A 13,808-nucleotide genomic window follows, 5' to 3' on the forward strand; every position below is an offset into this window, starting at 1 on the left:
AGTGGTATCTTTAGAAGGAATTGGAAACTTGGGAAGCAGAACCACAGGTTTTCTTCGCTTTGTTTTTGTTGCTGTTTTTGTATGGGTAAATGAGGGATAAGAAAGTGACGAGTTTTCCCTTTGTGCCTTTTCAGATTTGAGGTGAGGGCAGGATGTCCAGGTGGCTCTCCATAGCTCAGAGTCTGGGGCTGTAGCGAAGGTGAGAGGTCTGGGATAGAAAATCCAATTTGGCAACCATCTGTGTTAACCTTGTACTGAAATCTTGACTATGGTAATATGGTCTTTTCTGCCTAATTGTCATCTAAAATCCTGTTTTTGAAAGTTCTGCCATAAAAGGGGATCTTTAAAAAAGCCTTTTTGTGGTAATCCATACATCATATCTAAATCATAGGAAATGTGTGATTGCTCATACTCAGAGGAGAAATGATTGTTTCATCAACATGACATATCCTACCTCCAAAACTTTTATTTCTTAGCATTGATGAAAAGTTATGCAAACTTTGAATGCTTCTTTAGAAAACAACTTGCCTTTCCAAACAGCTTGCATCAGGAACAGCTGCATAGTCACTTAAAGAACTAGTTGACTAGTGCTTTTCAGTTTGTCTGGGAAGATGTTTTTCCTTTTTTTTTTAAATAAAAAAGAGAAATCTGCTTTGGTTTTTTAAAGCAGGGATAGCTCAGGATCCCTATCTAAATGGGCTGTTAGTCTTTGTATAATTTCAAATGTCTATGAGACACACAGTAAATAACAGTTGATTATTTGACTGCTGGTATATAAGAATCTCATCTAGAAAGCCCTTCCTCCTGCTGCTTCTTGGAGAGGCCTTGGCAGATGGTCACCTGTGGAACCACCCCACCTAAGCACTTCACTTTATCCCAGGTGCCCATATCCTATCTCTACCCTTGTCCTCAAGGTTCCCTTGCGAGGTGCCGTATTTGTCAATGACCTGCCACTCAATCCAAAGCAATAAAGACATTGCTAGCTGAGCCAGACCAAAACTGAATAGTTTGGCTTGTAACTTCTCTATAATAAGTGTTCTAAAGAAACTCAAGGAAGAAAGAAATCCAGAAATGGCCCAACCCCATAAATGAACATAGAGTTTGAATAATGAAACACTAACATTAACAATTAGATCAGAAACCTTTCAAGTTGAATAAATGTTTTTTTTTAGCAACAGACAAAAGAACGTACATGAAGACAAATAACATTGGGTGTATTGCAGCCTCGAGGTCGTTAAAGCATGTTTGAAACCTGATGGAGCAAGTTATAGAAGTCATTGACAAATTCACCACGGCAAGATGAGTTAGCACAGGCAAAGTGCCGCGTGCACCTGTAACAGTCTCATGGGGACTGGGTCTGCATCACCTGCTGCTGATCACATCAGAGACTCAAAAGGCAGAAAGCAGGCCTGAATGGGAGATTACAGAGGAAGCAATTAGCAAATGCGGCACACCAGCTCCCCCAACTAAAAACCTCTTCTTCAAATGATTATGAGCATCTGTGCACGCCGTTGATGGCTATGTCTGTCTTTGGAGCCCATCAGTGATATTCAGAAAGTGGTAAAGATGAGCCTTTCCTTGTCAACACTCAGAGCACATCCTGAAAAGATGTTCTATGCTTTGAATGCTCATCTACTCTTTGAGAAAAAGAACTCAACTTTTACTGACATTTAAAAGGTCCATGTTTGAGAGTTAAGCTTGAAGTGATAAAATGATATGCCTCCTCAGATTTATTACTTTTGAATTACACCAAATCACATGTTCCAATGATAGTTTTAAAAACCCACTTTACTTTTTATCTTACCTACTTGAGTTCTTATACCATCTCTGCCCTGCCCTCTCTGCTCCTACCACATGAAACCTTTTCTGTAGGTTTTGATACAAGTTTGCATCATTTTTCTGCAGTTAATTTGGCATAGAGCAGAGCTGTGAAAATATCTGTGAAGATTTTGACTTACATGGAGGTAAGGTGACACATAAGCCAAAGAAGCATATTTGGATTTCAATTCTTTTTTAAAAATATCCCCAGACATTGATTAGAATTATGCAGGAGAAACAAAGATAAGGTCCAGTAAGAGTCCAATAAAAGGCAGCTTTGACATAAATACACAGTAGCGTTTAACAGAAGAAAAGTTCAGTAGCATAATAGACCGAAAATAGATGTTTACTTGTAGAGAAATTGTCAAACATGATGCTGAGTTCAGCTTGTTCTCAGCGTCCTCTGCTCGGTCCTTCCTGACCATAGTAGCTGCCTTGGAGTACATTTTCCTCGCCCAGAACATTCTTCCGTCTCTTCCCTTCTTCATGTTATGTTCCCACTTTTCAAGACTCAGACTGGGCATCACCCTCTCCTGGAAAATCTTCCTAAACTGGATTAGGTATCTTTTCTTTCTGCGACCTTAGCACCCTCTGGCTAGCTCCGTTGTCACGCCGAGTTATTCTTTCTGCCTTTGTGAGCTCCTTCCCTAGGAAAGGGTGTCTTTCGTTTCTCAAACCCCTAGCTTCATGAAAGTTTGTCGAATGAATGGTTCTGTAAATCTTACTTTTCTACTTGATACAATTTGTAACTTACCAGATGCATTTAAAAACTGACAGGAACCTATTTGTAGTCTTTGTTTCTCTTGCCCCTTATGACTGTTCATGCACTTAGCTGCAGAAATACAGGTATGCTCGATGATCAATTGCTATTCTGGACTCTACTGATGGGTTATGTAATAAATGGTATATGCACTGCTCGCCTTTCTAAAACAAAAGAAGAAGAATGACTTCAGGCATGCATCCCACCCTAAGAGTTTCAGGGCTCCGTGGCACAGCAACTATACTCAGCGGGAATTTGCGTTAGTTAAGGTTGGTCGTGACAGCTGCTTCAATACAGACTGAGAGACAACCATATCCAGTATATTATTCCTAATATTTCTCTAAGGTGGACCGCGTGAAATTGAACTGAGTTGGAAATGCAGGAGTTTCAGTTAGTTGTCTTTTCTGATGATTTACTTGACAGTCGCACAGAAGCGTAATTGAAAATATAGGAAGGTGATAGGTGATAGATAGTTTACATTAAGAAAGAAGGCAGGGCTTCCCTGGTGGCGCAGTGGTTGAGAATCTGCCTGCTAATGCAGGGGACACGGGTTCGAGCCCTGGTTTGGGAAGATCCCACATGCCGCGGAGCAACTAGGCCCGTGAGCCACAACTACTGAGCCTGCGCGTCTGGAGCCTGTGCTCCGCAACAAAAGAGGCCGCGATAGTGAGAGGCCCGCGCACCGCAATGAGGAATGGCCCCCGCTTGCCGCAACTAGAGGAAGCCCTCACACAGAAACGAAGACCCAACACGCCAAATAAATAAATAAATAAATAAATAATAATTAAAAAAAAAAAAAAGAAAGAAAGAAAGAAGGCAACCTGGAGAAAGAAGAGACTATATAAATGACCATCTATTTCTCAGATATTTTATGAGTGTGGACAAATATTGATGTAGTAGAGCAGTGATGCCCTATCATCTCCTAGAAGCCAGAGTGCCTGAAACACAGAGAGACAGTGTTAAAAACCAAACAAAACAATCAAGCTATTAGAGAGGAGAGGGAAAGTTATCTGGTACACTCAGAGCACCAATTTTCAATTCTGAATCTTTCCCCTGAGTTAGAGGCTTGCTGGAATGACTTGACCTGTAAAATTAATGCATTTTTATCTTTGTAATTAAACGAGACTTTTGGAATTCTTCCCTGTAAATAAATTTTTCAGAATGGCCATTGAATTAATTATCTCCCCATCATCTTTTCCCAAAGATTATTGGTTTTGAATAAAGATAGACTTTCCATCCTTAGCAGACTAGAACCAATGCCCGGGCTTTCAGAAAATATGATCTGGAGTGGGCCATGAATGTAATGTCTGTGTATAACCAGAATCTAGGGAGTAAATAATATTTGTAGCTCTCACTCTTCCCAGGGGCCAGCAGAGCATCCACTGACATACAAAGCTCCATGTTAAACACAGGTTTAGGCAGCTCCTCGGAGGCTTGTTCTCATAATGGCAGAATGAAAGGTGCAAAATGCGGCCACAGAGCATTGGACTTCCTTCTCAGTGCATTTTGTAGAGCATTTATTACCCAAATTTTGGACAATGAAGAATGTGTTTTAATTAACTTGCTGTATCTCCATTGAGTTCTTGGGCCCCTCGCTCCCCTTTATGTGGCTTGAATGATACACAGAAGCAATAGCCTGCCTGCTTCTGCTCATGTGGGTATGGAAATCTGTTATCTTCCTAGGTTTGTTCATAGGCAGGCGGCTTTGGTTGTGTATCAAGTCAGCAATTCCAAGCAACGCAATAGCCTTTCTCCTAGAATTGTCTGTCTAATCACAGGACAATGCGATGGACTCATTTAAAGCAAGTATGTAACAGAAAAGCCAAGTAAAATTAAGTAATGTTAGAAGTCAAAAGCAGTCATGGTACATTCTTTTTTTTTTTTAATTTATTTATTTTAATTTATTTATTTTTGGCTGCGTTGTGTCTTTGTTGCTGTGCGCGGGCTTTCTCTAGTTGCGGTGAGCGGGGGCTACTCTTGTTTGCGGTGCGCGGGCTTCTCAGTGCGGAGGCTTCTCTTGTTGCAGAGCACGGGCTCTAGGCGCCCGGGCTTCAGGAGTTGTGGCTCGCGGGCTCTGGAGTGCAGGCTCAGTAGTTGCGGCGCACGGGCTTAGTTGCTCCGCGGCATGTGGGATCTTTCGGACCAGGGCTCGAACCCGAGTCCCTTGCATTGGCAGGCGGATTCTTAACCACTGTGCCACCGGAGAAACCCCATAGTACATTCTTATTCCTTTCTACCTTATGCCCATTTTTAAGCCCTTAATCTGGATGCAGTAGAGTTGATAATTGAGAGCCTTTATTGGTGTTCATTGCTGTATCCCCACTTCCTGGAATTGTGCATCATACATAGTAGATGCTCAATAAATGTTTCTTGAATGAATGAAAAGAATCCCTTGGAAACTGGAGACGGAATCCCCTGTGGGGTCAGCTCTGTATTCATTCATTCATTCATTCAACAGACCATTGTTAAGAAGTTACTATGTATCTATAGTATTAGGTATTGGGGATGCAAGACAGTCCTTCATTCTTGAGTTTCTCAAGCCTAGAGAGGTGGGATTTGGAACATGTAGACGCATTGACATAATATCTGTCTACAAAGTTGCTATGGTAGATGTATATTTCAGTAGTCCCACTAACAGAGGGGGTGGGGATGGGAGCTTCTTTCCCAAAGACCCAGGACCTGAGACACTACTGGGTAGAGTTTTAGTAAAATGAGCAGAGACTGAGTAGGTGTCTACCAACTATTCTAGAAGCCACTTTGACATTAAGCTACTCTTATCAAGACCCCCCACCCCTACCTATTCCAGGAACTCAAACTGCAGTGGCCCAGGAGCAGCAGCAGCATTGAGCTGGGTTACCCCTTGGCGTTCCCGCCTGCTGTAACCCAGCATAGTGGAAGAGGGTCTGAGATCTGAAAGGACTGAATTGCTTTACCTTGGGTAAGCCTTGATTTCTTAATCTGTAAGATAGGGATATAATAGGATTAACAGAGACAGTCACCGGACTGAGGGAAGTGACCTATTGCACAATACTTAGAGCCTGGTACATATATACCTGTCAGTTTCATTCAGTTCGAGAAATGAATATTGAGATTCTGCTGAGGAGCTGTTAGTCCCCTTCCCCATTTGTCACCTGGTTCCTTTCACTGGTTCCTCTCACTGTGCCTGTTTTATCTACCCATCATCACCCAAACATACATCATTAACATGAAACGCAGTTTTTTAAGAATTACATTTTATGTCAGATTGCAGACAAATGTCTGAGTGTGGGTGTTTCAGGCACATGGGTTCCCAACATAATTAGCTCACTTGAGGTTCCAGTCATGAATCTGTCCTATCCCTCCTTCCCCCTACCTCCCCAAGGCAGGCTGGGCAAGGACTGGCTTTTTCCTCCTCTCTTCCTCTCCCCTCGGTTCTCAGCGCTGGCTGTGATAGAATGACTTGATCTGAGCCTAGACATCATGTATTAAAACTCCAGAGATTGAGAGCCACTGCTCTAAAGAGAGCTCCATTTAGGTCTTGGTGGATGGAGGACGTCTTCCAGGAGCCAAGGTCTGCTAATACAATTCCGGTGAACACTACTTCCAACCCAAAGCAGGAGAATTGTGATTCAGCTGGTGCTTGGTGCTTGCTCAGTCACTGTTGTGGAATGCGTGATCGGCAGTTTCCTTGCTCTGAATATACCAACAGTATATTTAACAATTTTTTTTTATGGCCACACTGCGCAGCATGTGGGATCTTAGTTCCCTGGCCGGGGATCGAACCTGTGCCCCTGCAGTGGAAGCCCAGAGTCTTAATCACTGGACGACCAGGGAAGTCCCTATTTAACAATTTTGAATGTGGCCTCCAATTTGCATCACCATATTTAATTTTCCCGCAGCACCCATGGCACTTGTCTGGTTATGTTCACCATCAGCCTGGCCCACACCACACTGTGAGCCAGCACGTAATAAAGGTAGGCCCCCAAACCTTTATATTGTTTATCACCTTGGTGTTGAGCCACTTAAAAATGGGACCAAATTGGAAGAGGTTAGATTTTAAGCTTCTGATTGTGTGTTTCTGCTTACTGTCCGTGATCTACAGTCGTCCCTTATATCCATGTGGACTCCCTGGCTCTGCCGCCTCTCACTGCCAGGGGGACATGTTCTGTCCAGCCCAGCCTGGCCTCTTGACCTCTGTACTGGGCCCAGGTGTTTCTCTGTCCAAGGGGCAAGAACCATGTTCTGCTGACCCAGCACTCTGCCTGACTTCTTCCTCATATTGTTTAGATCTTTAAACCTCATATATAACTTACCTCACCATTTCCTGAAGTGTGGAGTACACCCTTAGTAATTTGGGGAGGAATGATTTTAGGAACTGACTTGTGAACTTGTCAAGTTTCATCTGTTAGCATTTATTCAGACCCTATCAAACTTTAGGTAGTTTCCTAAATACCTAAATAACACATGAATTATGCCTCATTTTGTTATGCATTCTTGAGAGTTAAGCCTGAGTCAACCAAACGTCTATTTTGTCATTTTTCCTCTATCCACAATCTGAATTGGGGCTTGTCACACAATAGTGTGCTTATGAATCATCTGGAGTGCTAGTAAAACACAGATTGCTGGCCCCCATCCCCAGAGATTCTGGGTCTGTAGGTCTGGGATGGGACCCAAGAATTTGCATTTCTAACATGTCAGGTGATGCTAATGCTGCTGGTCTCATGGACCACGCTTTGAGTAGCACTGGCGTAAATCACGGGCATACCATCTTGGGTTGACAGTTTATATTTGAACTTCAGCTTGACCATTATTGAGACTCCCCAGTATGAAGAACTTGTGACAAGCTAATCATTTGCTTGGTTCTCGTTATTTTACCATTATATATATTTTCCAGTCTAGACAGGGTCCATTTTATTTCTGATGTTTCCTTTAATCCCTAAGTACCTGGAGATGCAGAGCCATTCTGTAGAATTTTATTGTCCTAGTTTTTACCCCGATGAATCATCTTTTAACAGACATGTGAACCTTCACCAAATACATTATGTCATCCTTCTGAGCTTTGCAGAGAGAAGAATTGATATGCCTTTAGGTCTGATGTAAAATGATGGCTTCACTGTGCCCATCCTGCAGCAACTCTGACTTGGGAGGGTTCCCGGAAGTGTGACAGAAAACCCTGTGTCTGGTGCTGAGTAGGGAAGGGGTGGCTTGTGACCCTATTACTCAAGCCTCCTACCTCCGTGCTTGTGGGAGCAGGTCTGTCTCCTCCCAGGCTGCCACATTCAAAAGTGGGATTTATTTTTAGAGAAGAAATCGTTAGTCATTAGACTCTCTCATGCTTCTTTTTTCCCTTTGGGTAAAATTTAAGAACCTGAGCTTTATAAGAAAATTTTCAGACTGTTAGGAGAAATGGTAAAATGATTATAGCCTTGGTACAATGAACCCGTTTGCTTCTCTTCCAGACAAAGGCAGACTTCTCACAGGAGTCATCACTCTCAGTCCCTACATCTAAATCAACTTTATCTTTTATCTTTATTTGAGAATCCCCTGGCTCCTTTGATTTCCTGGCCCCTTCACCTAGGATTTCAAAAACTAATTTTACCATATATTGAACATTTGCTCTTTAAGCCCATTATAAAATCTCATAATGGAAGTTGGCGCTTAGCAAAATAGTCCTCTGGCTTAGGTATGTACACGTTTTCACTTAAGAACAGAAGGATTTAATAGATATAATCTATATTGAAGCAGAAATAACTGAAAACAAGATTTCTCTGATATCTTTAAATTCAGGGTTTTCTTACAAGAACTTTTAACATGTTTCCATTGCCTTGGACTAAATAAATGTCATGTGGATGGTTTTACTACCAGAAAAGCCATCAAAATAGCCAATTTTTGTCTTTAAGTTCTATCTGTAAATATATAGTTGAGAATGTCATCATTTTGAAGCATATCAAAAATTCATAATCACCTGGTGGCCAATAAGGCCCAGGATCCCCTGAGGGGGTCACTGTACATTTAATTGCATCCCTCCCTCCCTCCCCACAGCTATAACATTTTATTTTTACAATTTAATCTGACTCAGTGAGACAGAGACAATCAATTTTAGGACAGCAGGAAGTAGGTTTTTGCAAAGGGGTATCAGTAACCCAAAAGGAAGGGAGGGATTCTAATATACAGCAACTCAAAGTCCAAAGGGTTTCTGTGGTCTTGAGGCTAGAGAAAGGGCCACATAATTATGAGGTACCCAATTGCAGCCCCTCTGCTTTGCTGAGGTGATGGAGAAGGAACTGTGAGAGGTTATATGAGTCTCAGTCTTCTCTTCTACTTCAGACAATTGAGTGTGGCAAGTTAAGACAGCCACAAATTCTTTGACACACCTCTCACTGGAGGATGGCTCTGTGTCCTCTCCACTTGCACCTGACTGGGCTTGGTGATGGCTCGAGCAGTGGCATACAGTGAGATGTTGCTGTGCCAGTTTCTGGGCCTGAACCTTAAAAGACATGAAGCTCCTACGTCCTGTCTCTTGGAACACCCATTCTTGGAACCCAGCCTCTGGGTTCCTTCCTCTGCTCTGAGGAAGCCTAAGCATCTCTGTGGAAAAGCTCACACGGAGAGGACTGAGGCCAGATTACTGCTGGCACCAACTTCAGCCATATGAATAAGCTGTGTGGGAGCTGGATCCCCCAGCTTCAGTAGACTGCCCAGCTGCCACTACGTGGTACAGAGACAACCCTTCCTGCTAAGTCCTTCCCACCTTGCAGATTCAGGAGCAAGATAAATGATTCTCATTATTTTAAACTGCTGAGTTTTGAAGTCATTCTTTATGCAGCAATAGATATCCAGGACAATTAGCATCTCCTTTTTCTACTCCTTCCCATTGCTTCACCAAGAGGCAGTTGCTCTCGTGCCAGAGCCTTTCAGACAGGCCAGAATTTCCAAAACCCAGAATGCCTATGGATGTGTCTTCGCAGTTCTTTTCCCTGTCAGTGCTGTAGTCCAAAATGCTCTCTGTACCTTCCCTCAGCTCCTTCATCCACGCAACGTTGCCTTCTCTCCTTCAGAGCCCACTGATTAACCAAGTAATATGTTTGGGTTAAGAGCCAGAAGGAGCTGGAGACTTCCAACCCGCTGTTAGTCATCATGCCAACAGAAAGCTTTTATCAAGGTTAAAAGCTGCTCAGTCTTCTATATCCTCACTTAGGTGACATAAATATGCCCTTAAGGGTGTACCTAAAATCTATGATACTCTTAAATTCTGAGTAGGTATTGGTGACAGTCAGCTAAGAGTAAAGCTTGGCCTGTCAGTGGCCACAGGATGGGACCCTCCCCCTGAAGAGTGGTAGGATGGTGAGGATACTCACCATTGATAAGAGGAAGGAGAAATATACTGAGAAGGAAACAGAAAATGGAGAGGGCATCAAAAAAAACCCACTTAGGTGGTTTACCTTGACTAAGGGAGACTACTTCTGAGTCACTACTTGCCAGGCTGATGCTGAAACATTACTATGATTAGTACTAATACTCCTTGATGGCATGGTGGGGCTTTCTTTGTGCCAGGTACTGTTCCAACACGCTGTTTGAATTAAGGTGGGTATTATTAGTATCCCTTACTTAGGCCTGAGGAAACTGAGGCATCGAGGGGAGAGGACACTTGGCGAAGGTCACATGGCATGGCAGTGAGTAACCAAGTTCAGAACCAGGACTCAATCGCAGGGGGTCTGGCTCCATTATCTGTCACCGCTGACATCAGAACTCTAGGCACAGAAGCTTTGGTGAGCCCAGTTTGACTTCACAATACGCTTTTAGTCTTTGTCGTGCATCATGTCACACAGGCTGAGAGATGCTTCATCTTTTTTATTTTAAACACATTTTAATCTCAGATATATCATATGTGCCTTTGTAGGCTGCTTGAAGTCATTCTCAGAAGGCAGAATAAAAATAAACGAATACACAAAGATAGGTTACAAAAGCAAATGAAAAAAAGATAATGGAGTAGCTCTGTGTAATAAGAATTAAGATTTTGAGGTCCAGCCCATCACCTAGCCAGCCCAGTGGCCTTTATGGTGATGAACTGGGAAACTAGGTCACATCTGCATTAGACATGTATTCCTGAGTTTATAGACATTCTAATAACCCTTATTAACAGTGGCTTTAAAAAATATTAATTTTTGCTTTTTTTAAAAAAAGTAGGTATAGATTTTTTTTCTTTTTTTTTAGTCTACAGACATTTATTGGTTGCCCACAGAGAGTTGAATACATACTTGATGATAAATATTTTGCCAATAGGATAGCCTCCAGAGAACCACCTGCTTATATTGAAACCTTTCATTTGCATTAAATTGCATGCATAATTTAAGCTGACTCTAACACCTCAAAGAGGCTCAAAAAGGAATCCATCTTTTCTCACTGGGCAGAAATAAGTAGGCTCTCTCTAACTGTAAAGAATATGACCCGTGCTTGCTTCAGCAGCACATATACTAAAATTGGAACAATACAGAGAAGATTAGCATGGCCCCTCTGCAAGGATGACGCATAAATTCGTGAAGCGTTCCATATTTTTGTATGTATATGTATAGCTGATTCACTTTGTTATACAGCAGAAACTAACACACCATTGGAAAGCAATTATACTCCAATAAAGATGTAAAAAAAAAAAAGAATATGACCCATTTCAGAGAAAAGGGTATTTCTTTAAAGAATCCTATTTGTGTATCAAAAACAGTGTGGTTATCTAATATAAGTGCAAAGACATTACAAGTACTGTTTAAAAATTCATGAGTCTAGTGTTTAATATACTCAGAATAAAGTCAGAGGGTTTTTACAGGAAGACATAAAACAAATGTCCTGTATTCTCGCCACTCTGCTTTTTTCCAATGTTTCATATTGGCTGTGTAAACAATCAATATTGAATAGTAAAGAGGTGTTGCTGAACAGATAATGGGTTTGAATTAGATAAACTTGGCCTGGGCAGACTGAACATACCGGTGGGGCATATGATTCTTAATCTGATAACTACTAATTTGAAGTCAATAGCTTTAAGATATTGAAGGAAAAAGAGAAACCGCCTTTCTGAGGAGGACAGACAGAGCAGGGAAAAGCAGTGTGACCAGCGTGGGATATGTACATTTTCTCTATCTTTTGAAGTGTTGAAAGAAAAATTTCCCTCCATTTATTGGGGTAAATTATTTTCTGTAAAGCTTCTTACATCTTAATTAAGTTTTTAAATTTAAATTTAATTTTATTATTATTATTATTTATTGATTTTTGGGAGGGGTGCCATGCCCTGTGGCCTGTGGGATCTTAGTTCCCCGACCAGGGATTGAACCTGGGACCTTAGAAGTGAGAGCACGGAGTCCTAACCACTGGACCACCAGGAAATTCCCTAAATTTAATTTTAAATAAATTTTAAAATTTAGAAGCATAAAAATATTTTTAAATGACTAGCTCTCATAAAAATAGTTTCAATTCTGTTAAAAATAAACATGGGTTACCTGGGCCATGATTATTAATTTGCTAAGTAGATATATACATATGCTTTTATTTTGAGTTCCCTCAGCATCTTAGTTCAATTTAGGGGAAAGCGGGTAAGCACAGAGAGGCAGAATAAGGTAGATCAGAGCCAGAAATCAGAAGATCTGGGTTTATGACCCAGTTTTGCAGCTCTCTTTACTAGCTGTGACCATAGTCAAAGTCTGTTTATGCCTCAGTTTCTCATGGTATAAAATGTAGATAATGAGACCTATTTCTCTGTGTCAGGAAGTTATCTTGATGAGTAAATGAGAAATTGGTGGGATAATGTTTGCAAGTAGAAAATTGATATACATAAGCAGACACTATTAATTTCTTATAAACAGAAAATTCATTTAAAATATTTATGATGTTACTGCTATATGTAGGGCAATACTCTAGGTCTTGTGAAGATTAAAAAAAAATAAATCAGATATGGTTTCTATAGTTCATTCCAAAAGCTTATAGTAATACAGGATCAACAAACTTGCTGTGAGGAGCCAAGTGGGAAATACATAAGGGTTTGAGGGCCAGATTGTCTCTGTTGCAACTACTCAACCCTGCCATTATAGGGCAAAAGCAGCCATAGACAATATGTAAAATAGTGAACATGGCTCTGTTACAATAAAACTTTATTTACAAAAACATGCAATGGACCAGATTTTGTCCACGAGCTGTGGTTTACTGACACTGGGTCTAATCAGAGAGAAGATGTGCACATAACACTATAATATGCGGGCAGAGTACTAAGTGTTACAAACGAAATAGATGAAGAGTGAAGGGCATCATCTAGGTGAGATAAGAAAGTCTTCCAGGAGATTATAAATTTGAGTGAGGCCTTGAAGGATGTGGTCATGTTTGGATTTGTAAGCTGGAGGAAGACATTCCCAGCAGAAAAGATAGCCTAAGAAAAGGTATAAAGTGGAAACATGAAGGAAGTATTTAAAGAAGAATGAGCAATTTGTTTGGCAAATTTGTAGTGGTAGAGTTAGAAGCAAGAATTGACTAGAGTGGATGTAAGAACGGAAAAACATATATAATCATTTAAACATAAGCTATATTATTTCTGACCTCACCGCACCCTCTTGATGAATACTAAGCTGTAGTTGTTAGGAAAGCATTTCTTCTATTTTTGGTTAGAATACTCCTACATGTTTCTATGTTGCAGAGTCATTTTAGGTATTTCTAAGGATATACTGCAACTTGTAATTATTCCCAAGGGTGGTTTGTCTATCTTTGTGGTTCTATACACGTTCCTCATCAGTCAACAAAGCATTGCACATAGGTTGGCCACTATGAGGATAGAACCATGAGGAGGAGTGTCTGATTCAGAACAGGGACTAGCTGTCTAGAGCTACACTGTCCAACATGGTAGCCTCATGTGGTTATTTAAATTTCAATAAAATTAAAAATTCAGTTATTCAGTCATACTAGCCACATTTCAAGTGTGCAGTACCCACCTGTGTCTAGTGGCCACTGTACTGAACAATGCAGATGTAGAACATTTTCACCATTGCAGAAAGTTCTGTTGGCCATGCTGCTCTTAAGAGATAAGAAACCAGCAACCATTATACATTGATTTAGAGTCCTGGGGCTGGAGATTTGGGTGACAGTTATGATATTTAGCAACTGGCTCCATTAACAAATACATCCCTTTCTAAGTATTAGTTTTGTCACTTGTGATATGGGGTAATAATAGTACTTACAGGTGGTTATGAAGATAAAATGATGCACAGCTCTTTGGAAG

General features: G+C 41.1%; 1 non-coding gene across 1 annotated transcript; it reads left to right on the forward strand.

Annotated features, from left to right (window-relative positions):
• Positions 1-11,007: 11,007 nt before the first annotated feature.
• Positions 11,008-11,114, forward strand: LOC114237723 (U6 spliceosomal RNA). The gene has a single exon (XR_003623233.1). It is a non-coding gene; the product is annotated as a U6 spliceosomal RNA (small nuclear RNA).
• Positions 11,115-13,808: the final 2,694 nt, after the last annotated feature.

This window comes from Balaenoptera acutorostrata, chromosome X, assembly GCF_949987535.1.
Source record: "Balaenoptera acutorostrata chromosome X, mBalAcu1.1, whole genome shotgun sequence".
Classification (NCBI taxonomy): domain Eukaryota; kingdom Metazoa; phylum Chordata; class Mammalia; order Artiodactyla; family Balaenopteridae; genus Balaenoptera; species Balaenoptera acutorostrata.